Raw genomic sequence first — 15,852 nt, 5'->3', positions numbered from 1 at the left:
GCTCCAGACTGTCTCCCGCAGAAGTGTCTTTCACTTCCTCAATGTGGGAAGCAGACAAGCCTCACCAGGCTAAAGTTAGCCTTTGAATAGCTTGGCAATACCTCTTCCCTTAGAAAACGGAGGCAGTGTTCCTCCCTCTCTGCAACTCTTGTAAGCCTACGTACTGCAAATACTCTCAGACTATTTGCAAATGGAGAAGACAGAAAAAGTCAATGTAGCTATATTTTAAAGCTTTATGGTTTTGGAAAATGAGGCTGCTCAAGGTGTGCTCTATGACAGCAGCACACAGACGTTGCAACAGGAGACTGACAGAGGCAGAAGCAGCCCTGGCACAGGCTCCCCTCATGTGCCAATATCTCCAGAGGAATCACCTGCAAAATTACTCAATTCTTCATTCTTTCCTCAACTCACAGGTACCTTCTGGAAACCTCTAGCACAATAATATATAAGAACAAACAGCTCCACTCTGGATTTCGGTTACTTTCACTATAGAGAGGAAGCCATTACTGTCTCTTCAGAGAAAACCTTCTTTAGAGACTTATCTAAAAATAGCCTAAAGCCTACCCAACCTCTCATGAAAAGGAAACCTTTCAGGATGCCTCAAAATGACATTTTAGAAGCCAAAGCAGACAAAAACCTAAATCAGCAGATGCAGCTGTATTCCTAGTATCCAGAGTCAAAGCTGCTGTATAAAAAAGTTATTTTCCCAGATGAATTTTCCGCACCAAAACTGATGATTCCTTATGCTCATAATAAAAAAAACACCCACACCATGCACCCACATGTAAACCTGCCAAGAATACTTAGAGTGAAACATTATAAAAACTTTTTCAAGGTGTATAGTCCAATAAGTAAGTATCAGTCATTGAACATGAAAAGTTAACTGTCAAAACCTGTCCTTCCTCAAAAAAGGACTGGAGTTAAAAAAAAAAAAAAATCAGCCTTTTTATTTTCTGACTTTTTTAAAAAATAAAAAGAAAATATACTAACTTTACTGCTTCACTTTAGTCACATTATGTATATTTAGCTTCTCTCTCCAATCTTTGTTCATGTTCTGCTTTTCACCTGAGGCCATCTCATTCAATCTGGAAGAATCTGAGGTTTTTAACTGCACTTTGTAAGAAGTTCATGAATCCACAGGCTTGGAAATACTAATTTCCCCAATATTACAGAAGATTCAATTTCACTGATGAACTTTATGGAGTTGCTGTTGCCAAGAGTAATCCCATTTCTCTCAATCCTCCACCCCTACATACCTGGCTGGCTACCACTCAGTTCTGGGATGACTACAGCTCATCTGGCCTTTCACTGTCAAATTGATTTAATCTGCAAATGTGGGGGGAGGGAGAAGCTTTCCAAAGGGCAGAAAGAGGAGTAGGAAAGAGTTCAGTTCTCCTTACAAATGCCCAAACTCCTTTCTTCTAGGCAGAGTCAGCTCACAAGGGCTCCAACAACTGCCACAGCCAAAGCTGGAGGAGCAGTGGGAAAGAGGCCAGAAATGTCACAGCGCTGTCAGGCTGGCTTAGCTTGGCATTGGGAGTTGGAAGGGAACTAGTTATGAAGGCAGAGCAATAGTCCAAAGAGATGGTGAAAACCATTTTTGCCAAATCTGAAGAACAGGTCAGCAACAGGCCCTGCACCACAGTGGCAGCAGTGCATCGTGAGCACTGCTGGCAGGGAGAGGGAGATAAACCTGCCTTGCCAGTCAGGACTAGGGAGGCATCTGGAGTGCTGGGTCCAGCTCTGGACCTCCTGGTAGAGGAACAGCATGGACATACTAGAAATAGTTTATCTAAGACTGATGATTCTGGCTTAGAAACATCTGCCATGCTAGGACAGAAGTAGAACAGTTCAGCCTGAAGAAAGCTCAGAGTGGATCTTATCAATGTCTATAAATATCTAGAAGGCAGAAAGAATACTCACACAGACTTGTGGTGATACCTAGTGAGAGCAAAATAGGCAGTAGATAGAAATTGAAATATGAGAAATTTCATCTGAACGTCAGGAAATGTGTTTTTACTCTAAAGGTGAGTGAGCATTGTCAAGGCTACTCAGAGGTGATGGAGTCTCCATCTTTAGAGGCATTTGAAATCTGACTAGACATGGTCCTGAGAACCCAAGGGACATGGACTAGACAATTTTAAGAGGTCCCTTCCAACCTCACCCTCTGCCCAGTTCTGTGATTATCATAGCTACAAGTCATCTATGATGTACAACAAGCTATGATAGTAAAGCCAGGTAATTCTTCACAGACACAAAGAATTCCTATATGCTTCATTAGCTATCATTACAATATCCTGAATGAATCCTTTAAACATATTGAAGGAACACCAAGAAGGCTTGATATGATCCTGGTGTAAATACTCTGATTGATTTAATAAGAAATTATAGACAAAAATGAAATTACTGTTGAATAGTTAGTAGAGCATTCACCTATGAAGACAACTCGCATGTTGATGGTTCAGCTGTGTAGCCTCTCGTGCCTTACCACACTCTTGTGCAAACTGCTGCAGCTCAAGCTAAGGAGTCAGGCTGCTCAACAGTGAATTAGAAGAAACCCAAACATTTGCAAAAAGGCCACAGCACTGGAAATACATTCAGTCACATGCTTTCCCAACCTGACCTGAACCAATATCCCAGCATGACACCAGCAATTAGCCCGCTGCTGAACATGGAGCTGTGATTTGACTCACAGGTTACCAAATCCTGGAAACTTGAGATCACAAGGCAGTAAACTGGCAGTTCAAAAGGGAATACTTCTTAAGCTTTTCCCTTCAATTTGTTAAATAGCATCATAACTTGCCTGTCACACAGATCTAATTCTCACACCATTCCCACTGGACGTGCTATTCTCTACTTTTCAGTCTGAACTTCAGTGAACCTACAGGAACTGCTGAGAGTTTTCTTTTCAGGAAAGGTGCATCAGGATAACAGGCACAAATGGCCTACAACACGCTAATTAATTATTTTCCCTGTGGATCTACTATTGTACTTTGATGGACCTAGAGAGCACCTGGATACTTAGTTTTTCTTTTTGAATATTCATTCCATTAATCTATCACCAGAAATGTAGAAAGCTCATTTAAATATTATTATGAGGCTGCAGAGGGTGCTCCGACACCGCTTAATAGACAGTTTCTATTCAATCCCCATATTCTTCAGCAAATCCCTCACTGAAACAATTAGGATTTGGAAATAATTCTGAAGGCTGGTTAAGAATAGACTTCCCTTAACAGCTTGTTTTATGCAGAGAGAAAAGTGATATGAATCACAAAAGAAACTGTCCTCCCCCCCAAGCAACAAGGTTTTATCAGTAGAAATAACATCAGGAATGCAGCCCTTCTCCATCATGTTGCCTTTTTCCTGCACCTAATTGCTCCACATGGATCTAAAGGACAGGGGGCTCAGGAAAGCAGGCATATAGATATGGAAACACATTATGTAATATCATCCTCCATATTGCTTTGAAGTTGTTTAAGCAAATAACCTCCCTAGCAGCAGCTTCTGCTGCTCTAAGAGCTGCTCCTCAAGAACAGCAAAACTTTCAGGTCTTTTTGTGAGCACTCAATGCCATTATAAAGTGGTGCAGTGCAAAATGCAGCGACTTGTGCAGGTACTGCTTACCTTACTGGAGGGGTAGGGGCAGGAACCTACCAAGTAAGAGTACCTCTATGTGTAACCCAGATCTTGCTTTTTCATTTAGCTGTGCAGAAGTTTTATTTGTTAGCTCTCAAGTAAAGAAAGTGCAAAGAATAAATAAATCCCTGCTTTTCATTAAAATTAACAAGGATTTTTATTCTCTTTTCTTACAGTTTTAAAAATCTCATTACAGTAAGCATACAGTGAAAAATATTACAGTATATGACAATACTGTCATTTCAATATATTAATTCTGAGCCAGCTGATGAAAATTAAACAGAGGAAACATTTTTAAAGCATTTAATTTTTTTTTAATGTTTAAATAGTGTAATTAGCTGATCTTTTACTCTACTGGTTCCAAGCTGAAAATTAACAAGCTATAGGTCTGACAATTCATATATGCAGCTTGAAACAGAGAACAGATATGCCAAACTCACAGTAGAGCATTCACCAAAAAACCTTCGCAGCACTTTTTGGTAAGAACAGCTAGCCCAAAGCATCACAGAGTTCAAGAATGGAAACCCTGCCCTTTGCATAGCTCACTACCTTGCCTCTCTACTTCTGCAGAGATTTGCTTCCAGCACACGCTACCTGTGCCTCTGCCGCTGCAAGATTACTTGCACTAACATTTTAGACAAGGTCTGCACCTCAATGTCACCGAAAAATAACTTTGGGTGAGCTAAAGAATTGAATCAGAAGTCCAACTCAGTCCCACATGACTTCACCTGGGTTTCACACTGGCCTCTGTGTTGCAGAAATGAATGCCTTCCATACAAAACAAGGAGCAACAGAATTGGTGTAATTTGGGTTGGGGTTTCATTTTACCAGTGTTTGTATTACGAGTAGAACATAAGACACAAGCCCTAAAGACACTGAAGATGCAACTGCATAGCTGGTACAAGGTAATATAAAGAGCATTCTGCCACCAAAGGAGGAGTTTGTGCTCTCCCCAATTCTGCTGGTAACTGAGCCTGTAAAACTATATAAAGCAAGCAAGGAAGTTTCCACCTGTGCTAAGATGATCCAGTGCAAGACACAGCTACACAATTTCCAACACCAACATCAGGGAGGCAAGGCAGGAGTACATGGCTGCAAGCTGAAAAACCAGCTGAGCATCAGCAGTATTTCTGCATTTTCTTCACTGTCCTGGCTGACTTAAAATTCACAAGGGGAGTGCGCAAAAATTCTTACTAAGAGCCAGGTATCCTGGACACTGGATTCAGGCGAATATGTCTCTCTTTGCTCTGAAGCAAACACTACTGCACCAATACCTTTGACCATATCTTCATTTATAGAAGATTTCAGTCATTGCAATAGAAAAGTTGCCTAATAAGCAGTAGAAGAAAGTAGTAATAAACAGTGTGTAGTAACAGGGTTCAAATAATCAGACTACAACTGAGTAACTAAACTCCACATCCTATCATAAGTTTGCATGAACAGGTTCAAAGACTAGATTAGTCATTACTGATAACATTTTTTATCCAACACTGTAAAGCCTATTTGCATCACAGGTACCAGCATTTAGTACCTAATTCCTGATTTACTATGCAGCATTACATAAGCAACTTGATTTCACAAAAAGCAAACAAAATATAAAATCTGGAAGCAAAATGCCCCGCCTCAGTTCAGGACTCACACCCTCCAAATTACAGAATCATTTTAATAGAAGGTAACTTTTTTTTTTTTTTTTACACATCAGAAGTTTTGCAAGTCCATATACACCAGAGACGCTACCACGAGGGGGAGATGAAAAAGACAGAACTAACTGGAGGGACGGCTAGTGAGGCATCATTTTAACCATGACTAATTAACAGTTGAAAATCACCATTACCTATCTCCCATATGTTCTCATTTGTAAGCAAGAGCTGGACACTAAATCTAAACATATGGCAACAGTAAGTTGCACTCCAGTCTTTGAATAGCAAAGTACGTACAATCTGGTCTATTGCTTCAGCTGTAAAATGATATTGCAGGGTAACCCAAAAGGAAAAATCATCTCAATAAAAAGCACTAGATAGAAAGAAGTGGCAAATGAGGAATAAAATGGTTGAGAAATCCCCAAATGAAGCTTTTCTGGCTAGTTTGGCTATTTACCTACATTTAGGGCACCAAATAACCTCTTCTCACCTTTGACACCTTCATGCCTCAGTCCCCCATTTCAGAGATAGGAAGCATGACTACGTATATTTGAAAAATGCACAAGTTTTGGAACACACACAATATGCAGGCACATGTAGATATATATATAGACAGAGAAATAACTAGAAAAAGAGCTGGAATCAACCTCACAATGTTTCACTGCTTGACCTGACTGATAACAAGCGACTCTGGGCTTAAGCAAAAATTGTGCTTATCTTTCCGACAGTAAAACTAATCTTTCCAGGAGAAAAGATGTCACCTATTAACACCTCAGGATTACTCATGAATTATTCTTTATGACAGTCTTACACAATGTATGATTTCTCACAAAGTATGAATTTCTACCAGACATTTTTTTTTTCTAAATTAATCAAAAAGCTAATCAAGCTGATCAAATGCACTGAACAAGTCAGATAACATTGTACAGTAACAACCTCTTTGTTTCATACAGGAAATAAACACAATGAGGCACCTACAATTCACCAACACCGGTTTGTTAACATCAGAAAGTAAATTATATATCCATGAAGACAGATACACATACATCACACCAAGAAATTACCAGAACATTCCTAATACAGAGCAAAACATGGTTTTAATATTTTCATACTGAAAAGCATGTTGTCTTTTTAAAGATTCACTCATTTTTGAAAAAAAAAATACATCCCAGTTCCGTATCTAAAAATACTTCAAAATTCAAATGTAAGAGTTATTTTAACACTAACTTCTTGGTTTATTGCATCAATTATACACAGGACTGTCTATTATGAAACTGCCAAACAGTAACTCTCAAATTTCAATAGAAAAAGAAATAAACTGAAAAATAGTTACAACCTAAGACTAAGGCTTCCTGAAATAAACTAACTGTCAAAGGAAATAGTGTGGCAAATTAATTGAGAAAGAATAACTTTAAAAATAACTGGACAAAACAATTAAATGCCAACAGAATTCAGACTCTAAAATAAGGATGAATGCCTAAATGCCCCGTAAGAAGCCTCCTTGCTTCCTTGTCTCTTCTAGTGAGAGAAGTGAAGAGAAAAAAGCCTACTGCCTTTCTTCTTCAGTCCCTGTTGTCCTACTGTCACCATTACTATCAGGTCAAGTATTTGTCAAGTATCCTGAAATCAAGAAGGAAAAGAATTTATAGCAAGTTTGCAATTATGCACAAAACCTCATCAAAAAATCTAGGTGGAAGTAATTAGGGAAACAGAAGATATAGCAAGCACTAAACAAAACTTTTGGACACAAGGGTATGATATAGCCTAGGGGAAAAAAAATAAAAAGAAACCAACAAAAATCTAAAAAAAAAAGGCAGCAAACAAAAAACCAGTCTTTCTGAACATGAGAATACTTGCTGTGTATACAATATTCGCATCAAATATACTTAGCCAGCTGCTTCAACAAAACCATTAACAAAGGAATTATCAAAATACAATAAAACTCCCAAAGATGCCCTTCCACAAAGTAACTCCAGACCACCGCCACAGTAGCTCAGACCAGATTCTCCAACATGAACACATCAGTTCTCAGCCACTTCAATATGAAGAAAATATTAGCCAAATTAACAATTAACACCAGTGAGCACCTGTCAGTGCACAATAAGCACTTTTTAACATAAGGCCTCTTCCAATTATTTCCTGCTGATCATGATGTAACTTCCTTATGCTCAACTATACACAAAAAAAAAGTAAGATAGCCATGCAGTGCACAGGAAGATCATTCCTCTTAAGAACACACTGCTAGCCATGGTCTTCAAAACAAACTTTTAGATCAAGCCAAACTCCCCACATTCATAACAGAGAAACAGACTTAAAGAAAAATCACTGCAAAATTAACATGTCTTTACATATTTACGTGTGTCTTTACAGCCACACAAACAAAGCCTGTGTGTACACTTGCAATAAACACCCATGGCAGCACATGTCCTTACAGGACCTCATGTAACCACACAACCACCACTCATCACCAAGGAACAGAAAAACCTAGCTGCCATTCCCACTTCATCTCTTATGCCTCCAGGACTTGCAAGATTTATTAAAATACAAAGCAAAATAAACCATGGATTCCAGGTAAGATCTGAAGGTCCTTTGCATTTTTGCCTGTTCCTTACATCGTACCAACTTCTCCTTATTCTAGAAGGGCTTCCATCCATCTTGCACCATAAAATGACATTAATTCCATCAAGATATTTTTGTAAGGCTGTTGACTAGGTCCAGCTTTACAAAAAATAGTTAGAAAAAAGCATTAAACATTTAGGAATGCAGACATCCACTCTCTATATACGCATCTTGAAAATGCAGACTGCTTTAAGAGGATTTGGAGGGCTTTACAAGAAGAATGCTGGTATGTTCTCATTTGTACTGTAAGATCACACAAACTTCAACAACTAGACCAAGACAGAAAGGTAGAATTTCTGCCTGGGGACTGGTGCTTACAGAAAGAGAATTAGACAAAGATTTATCACTATGAGAGCCTACACCATTTGTAAAAACATTTATTAGATGACAAACATCCGAAAGCCATTTACAGATAAACACTCAAGACCCCTTTCAAGCTCAGCTCCTTTCTTGGCAGGAAACAAAAACCTGAAAAAACTGTGGTTTTGAACATCTGATGAACTTCAGAATGTCAGGAAATGTTTCCTACATTAAAAGGCTACAAAGGAAGGTGAGAATTAGAAGAATGCAAAACAGAAATGCAGAACACCCTGAGCATCCGGTTAGTTTAGCCTCAGCCACCTCTAATTCTGAGAGATCAAAGTGCCACTTGATGACAGGAATTAACACATTCCAGCATAAACATCACCCTTATTTAAATTAACCTGTGTTCCAATTCAAAATAAAGAGCAGGCATTTTGAAATAGTAGGAGAGTCATCCTCCCTTTTTCCTCTCTCAAACTGTTCTTCTTACATTTCTATGCCAAGTCTTTTCTTCAACCCCTCTTCTTCACCTGTCTCCCCCAGTTTCTTTTCCCCCACCTGCTTCTCTTTCATTCATTCACCCAGAATAGTGCACCCAGTACTGATGTGATGCTCACTTTTATTCATTCTGAATGACTACCAAGTACAAGTAAAGACCCTATAAGCTTATGACCTACTGAGACTGAGCAAAGTAGAGGTACAATTCAGTTCCTGCTGATCAGCTTTTCAGGGCATCTTACTCCTAAACAGTATCAAAAGCAGCAACAGTAAGGGAGGAGAGGGTGATGAATGTAGAGGGACCAGAGGAAGAAGCACCATCTATGGGATCAGGAAGGTCAAAAGGAATTGTCAGGTTAGAGGCCTAAATAATAATGCCAAAAAGCCACTGACTACTGGAGTGACAAGCAGGAAAACCCTACAGGCTGCAGGGTAGAACAGACAGAAAGAATGCAGTAAGTCTGACCCACATCATCAAAATAAGTAACAGCAAGACCTTACAGTCACACCAGCAAGGTGTACTGAGCCAGGAATGCTTTATATTTAAGTAGTCCAAACATTGTATCTCCCAAAAAAACTCATTCTTTGCTATACCCTAAATGTATACTTCTAGAAAATGCACTACAACTTTTGTCACTCACCTGTTTTCAAGTAGCAGGCAGCTGACAGTGCCTCAAAGGAAAACCATATCCTATTACACTGAGCTGTCCACCAGACCCAGGCTAAGTGCTTTGCTTTAGCTGACTTAGGGACAGCTCGAGTTCATGGGATTCAAGAGCCTCAGCTGGCATGGAATGCAGCAGTGCACTTCCTGACTGCAAGCAGCCCATTGCAATGCAATATGGCACTACACCAGTGATCCCAGCTTGTCATCTGAGATACAATAAATAGCTGGAATATTGCATACTTTCAAGATGAAAACAAAGACTCAGCTGAGAACAGGTAAGACAGACTCAAATTCAGCATCATCTTCCAGCAAAACCACCAAGCTGGAGAAACTTGCTCTTTCACATGCACTGTGAAGGTGGGTCAGTCTTATCAAATGTGAGGCAAATAAACACACAGAGACTTGAATTAATTTATTTTTAACACCATTATTTAAAAATAGTTTTACTGAATTAATTTAAGTCAATGTTGCCAGTATAACTGCCAGGAAAGTAGATCATCATAACTATTAAAGCAGTTAAATGAAGCACATCAACAGCATTTGCACTGTTTATTTTTCAGTTAGTTCAGTAAGAAAATGTTCTACTGCGGTCCAATGCTGAGTATATTCTTAATGGGAGTGTTTTGTCATTCCTCCAAAATAACATAGGACAAATGCATTTCTAAGTAGTAATTTTTTCTAAATTCTGTTAAGTACCACCACATTCTGGGAGGAGAGTAACAGAATCTAAACATCCAAATCAGGCTTCCTGGAGAAACACCAGATGAGTCTGCAGAACAAGGGATACATTAGGTCACACCACTGTCTAAAAGAAAAAGCTTCTAAAGAAAACGTTTACTTCACTGGAATCAAATTCAGCTTTAAGCACTAGAAGCCAGCAGTCATTATGGAGATTAAAAATGTAAATTAATTGAAAAATTATTAGTAATTTAAAAGAAACAACTTCATGAGGTGTTGAATTATAAGAGCACAATCTATAGCTCAACAAAATCCTATGCTGCAGACTATGAAATTTTTAAAAAGAGCCCAGAGAAAATACCAATTTCTATTCATCTCCTCTTTCTCCCTAGGCATCTGTTACAGGACAGAGAACCAGCAGACATCACACCAGGATAGATGGACCTTTGATCGGATATATTATGACTCTGCTCACAGCAACCCACATCAAAAAATAATTTCACAAGGTAAAAATACATTTCACATCAGAGTAATTAAAAACAAACATGCAATTCTCTTAGACAATTGCTATTGTGGCCTCCTTCCCTTTTTCAGCTACAGGTACACCAAGTCTAAGAAACAATATGACTGCAGGTAATTGTCTTGATTTAGCTGCAGTGCTACAATACATCAGCAAAGAATTATTAGCTCCCACACTTGTGTTCAAACCACTAGATGGTGCTTCTAAAATGAAGTAATTCAATATGCAAAACTCTGAATAATGCATGATGATTTATAAGTTGCCTTCCTCAGGATTGTTATCAATAACACTGATTAATGTAGTTAAATAGCTGCAGCCTCTGATCACAGAGGGGCAACAAGAATAATTACACAGATAAGTGAGATCAAAGGGCTGATCATTAAAACAGTGACTTTTCAAAGACCCAGTAACAGCTGTTTTCTCAAGTAAGAAAAACTCCTCAATCTTCTGTCTTGGAAAGTCATTAGCTGCTAATATAAATATTCCACCAAATAACAAATTTTATTCACAAACTGCTGTGCCCAAAGGTTTTGAATACTGTATGGCACCAGTCAAACAAAAGTAAGTTATAAATAGCATTTACCTGTTCTTTCACTGTTCACTGTAAGACATTTTTCCCAAGAATAAACTCCCTCTAATTCTCTTCTGTGAACAGCAAACCTTTCACTTTTAAGATCTGGAAATCATATCTAAAATAAGACACTAGCTGCTTTCCATCTATCATTGGGAAATCATCTTTCCTTTTGCATTCACTCCCCCAACACTAGTATCAATAGCTGTTTGGCAATTCCAGCAGCTTTGTCTTTTTTTTTCCCCTAACCATTTCCATCCATTTAAATTCAGCTCAAAATAATTCTCTCTTCCTGCATCTCATTCTACCAACCCAATTTTTTAAATGCTTTTTGCATTATGTTAAGCACAGCTGTCTACTTTTTTTACTATCTCCCATTCTTCTAACAAACTTCTATTCCTATTTAAAATCCTTTTTGTGCTTTCAATCTTTTCCTACAAAAGATCCTGCAAACTTGTTTCTTCTCTCACCATTAAAAAACCAAATCAGCTATTTCCTACAATATTTCCCATCTTTTACATTTTGGAGTCAGCTCTAAGCAACCTGGACAAGGCTGCTGAGAAAGATTACTCTTTAGGAAGTTTTTGATCTTCAGCATTCACCTAGGACTTTTCTTTCCTTCTTTTCTGAACACTGCTCCGTGTGCAAAGTAATACTGAACCTCCTACAGGTTATTTGGCTATTTTTGAGTTTTGCCACTGGCTCTCACTTTTCTACTTTAGGTGATTATTCTAGATTTGCTAGGCATACTCTCTTCATCTTACTTGCTTGTTCCAAGACACCCTTTCACTATCTATTAGGCCTTTTTTTTTTTAAAGTCGTATCCCTATCTGCTGTTCCAAGTCCTTTAACAACTATCAGTAGCAACAATTATTACTAGCTAAGGCTTACTTCCACAGAAATATAGCTAAGAAGATCCTTAAAAAAGAAAAAGGCATTAGGCACAAACACAGAAACAAACCTTCTCCAAATACCTGCCATTCCACTTATCCCTAAATGCTATTTCTGATCACAGTACCGCTGCAGACACACATTAACAGGCAGCAAGAACCTCTTCAAGATGTATCTGCTAATCCAGCTGCAGAAAGTAATTATCAGATGTACAAAACCCATGAACAGTATATCAGAACAATCACACAGGAAGAAAGTAACTACAATTCTCAGCATCTCAAGCACTCCAGTGGGAGAAGATGCACAGCCTCTGAAGGGTGTGAAAGAGCTGTGCTGAGTACCCACTTGTCAGTAAGTGTTCACTCCTAGCTACAAGTTGGGGCCATTTCCATAAACCCACCTTCACATCCCCATGGGAGCTGGACAGCCTTTTATTTAAAACAGGCACTGGGGGGACAGACACTTTGGTCAGTCTTAGAGGAGAGGGTTGTTAAAACCCACACCTACAAAACCTCCAGACCTTATGCATATTTTGTGAGCATCCTTTAACCAGGGCAAGGCATTCAGAAAAGCAATAGCTTTACTAGTAACAGCTATGAATTTTCACTGAATTACAGGAACGTGAGAAATTCTTTACCTTAACTGCTAGAAGTTCATATTTACTATGTGAAAGAAACTAGGAGAAAAAAAATTCAGAGATATAAACACAAAACAAGCAGTATTTTTAAAATAAAAATATGAAAAATAAACAGACACTGAAGACGTTTCAGTCTGTTATGCTAAACAGATTACGAACACATTCAAGTTGTGGTTAGAGACAGACATTTTTTTCCCATCATACACAAAACAGCTCTTTCAAAATATCAATAAACATGAGCTCAATTCAAAGCAGGTACCCCTGTGAGCTAGTTACCCACGCATTTTTCAAGCTAGTCTCCAGATTTAAGCAGCAACATTCACAGAAATTATTCTGAATTCTTTGGATATCAAAGGAATTTCAAATTTCTGCAAAACCAATCGAGTTCCGTATTTTTGCTGGACGCTGAGATCTGCCTGGGAGCAGGTTCTGACCAAACACCTGTGGAATGCTCCAGCAGCAGACGGTACAAGATAAGAAATTCCCTGAAGTGGCAGGGAACACTTCTATTATATCTGTGCATAAAGACAAGTATCTTGATTTAGACGGGATCATTCTTTTGTCTCAGGAAGGTGGTGATGTCTGGGAAGCCTACAGTGTCCTGAGGAGGTCAAAGACAGGAACTATTGTTCCACCGATGTGCTGCAATTCAACACTACTGCTTCAAATCACCCCTCTGCAAAAGTGGTCAGAAGCAAACACCATCCTCCCTCCAAACACTTAATAACACACTGAATCCACAGTCCCCAAAAGCAAAACACGTATTACAGACAAAATTTAAAAATTAAACAACAATCAATGTGGCACAGGAGGCTGGAAACAAAATCTTGTCTCTGCTCTGTCTCCAATACATCAGTTAAAAGTCTGCCTCCTAGCAGCTCTACAGATCATGTCACTGCTATTTATTTCATTCTCTGGTTACCACTACCACTGGCATTTGATCTGGTTTATTAAAATCTGGCATATCAGCATACCTGAGGAGCAGAGCTGGGCAGGAAGAGCACTGACTGAACAAGGATCTAGGGAAGTCATGCTGTTCTCGTGACACGCTCGCAACATTAGTCAAGACGTTCCTACACCCACATTTTCTCTCCCATTCTTGGTATGTTCAAACACATGCAGCAGTTACCAAGTAAATATCCTTGCCTCAATGCAGGTCCTGCATCTTGCAGTAAATGATGATTACCCTGAGAGTTTTGTGAATCCACATTGTTATGAACTCTGCTCTAGTCCATTTCCATGTCTCCATTATTTAAAAAGAGCTGAATTATTTTACATATTTTGGGGCTCTGTTTTTTCTGGGATGAATTACAAAATAGTTCCCCTAGGATTAAGCTAAACCATATATTTAGGTTTCTGAGCAGGCTGTATTACGAATGTTCTGCACTCTGATGTCATCCCACCCCTTGCCTTCGAGAGGACCTCTGAATGGCCATCGAATCTCTGGGCCAAACATCCAGTGGTATCAAAATCTGCTGCCATGCACAAGTCCTATTATATGGCAGTAAGACCTGGAATGCTTCAGAAAAAGCATTCCCCATCACTGGGAATAGCAAAACCTGATAAAATGCACCTGGCACCCACAGTAACTAGCAGAGGGTTATAAATAACGTAAGTCCTGAGAGCCCCCACCAGAATAAATATTCAGGAAACTCCTCTTCAAAATGCATTATATTCAAAACAGACCCTGGAACCCACTGACCTTATGGGAAGCAATCCTTGCAAATTCCTTTAAATAGAAAAGCAAGCAATACAGCCAGGAAAGGTACAGTCTCTGTATGTGAGATCCTCCGTCTCACCTTCTATAAAAGAACTGCTATTCAAACTTCTGAGTATTTAATCCACACCCACTCAACAGGCACACCAGGAAAAACGCCTTTTTCTGAAGCTCTTACAATTTGCCATCAACCCATTCTAAATACCAGAACAAAAATGGTGTTGCAAGCTACTGAAACTAAGAAAAACTGTGGGCAAAGAAGGTTTAAATATACAAAAAAAAGCAGTGGAGCTGGTTTCAAATCAACAGCAATAGGTGTTCCTGATTTATGAATTTATGTTCCATTTTGTGATTTATGTTCCAGTGTCATGCAACAGGCTTGAAAAGTTACTTCACCCCAGAGAAGTCCCACAGAACTTTTACTTAAAATTTACTTAACATTGTTTGCTACAGACCCTGAATGCTAAACACACACCTTACAACAAAGGCACATAATATTAAAAAACAAGTTTCATCACAAAAAGATAAAATCTCTTTTAGAAAGAAGAACAGTGTGAGGTCTAATCAGTTTTGTTTAAAAAATAGTGACAAAAGCAATATTCACATTTCTTCTTCTTTTAAGATTAACAGTGTTTCTTTTTTTCATAAACTATTCCTCCCTTTTCTTTCCTTCGATAAAACATAAAAATAATAAAATTCAGTTAAAGTTACCGATAACTTGTTACTCCATTTTTGGTTACTAAATCTCTACATTATTTCCCTCTGCAAATATTAGCAGCAGTATCTGACAAGTATGTGCTTTTCAGCAGTACTCAAGAGTTACGACTACATGTAAAATCCATAAAGCCAAGACAATATGAACTTTTATTTTGCAGCATCACCTCGGCCTTTTTTTTTTATTTATTTTTTAATGCAACACGCTGGCCATAATTCAGCCAAAAGAACTGAGTACAGAGAAGGTTTACAAACCGAGACTCAACACTATTACTGACAGGAAAGCATAGGAAAAAACGACTGACAGTGACCAACAGGAACCAAAATTAAATCAAATACTTCAGAAAGTGAATAACTATACTGACTGCTGTGATGCCTGGACAAGAAAAAGATGCTATAGACGTTCAAAACCAGTAATGTCCTTGATTTACGATCCGAACATCACATGCCAGACAAGATCACTCTCCAGACAGTTGTTACTTAACTCGTGCCAGAAGATAATTTCATTGCAAAGCAAACTGCGATTCTTGGATTCATTCCAAGAATTTCAAAGCGAGAAGGGCACAAAACGCACACCTACAGAGTCCCTTCCAATAAATCTCCTAACTTATGAAGTTTCCAGGTGTACACACACCGCGTTAACAGCACAACAGGAGCGCCCGAACATCTCCCTGGGTCCGGGCTCCGCGCAGCCCGCAGCGCACCCGGGAGCGCTGCCCGGGCACGGCTGGGCACAGCCGCCAGCTCCGCAGCCCCTCCGC

At 38.9% G+C, this 15,852-nt stretch overlaps 1 protein-coding gene across 5 annotated transcripts in view; it reads right to left on the bottom strand.

Annotated features, from left to right (window-relative positions):
- ZFYVE28 (zinc finger FYVE-type containing 28) overlaps nucleotides 1–15,852 on the bottom strand; it is a 145,905-nt gene that overhangs the window by 129,407 nt on the left and 646 nt on the right. The gene's annotated exons all lie outside the window — the stretch shown is intronic.

Source organism: Poecile atricapillus, chromosome 4 (assembly GCF_030490865.1).
Source record: "Poecile atricapillus isolate bPoeAtr1 chromosome 4, bPoeAtr1.hap1, whole genome shotgun sequence".
Classification (NCBI taxonomy): Eukaryota; Metazoa; Chordata; class Aves; order Passeriformes; family Paridae; genus Poecile; species Poecile atricapillus.
Note: the sequence above shows the minus strand (reverse complement) of the source record. Positions and strands in the feature narration are given on the sequence as shown.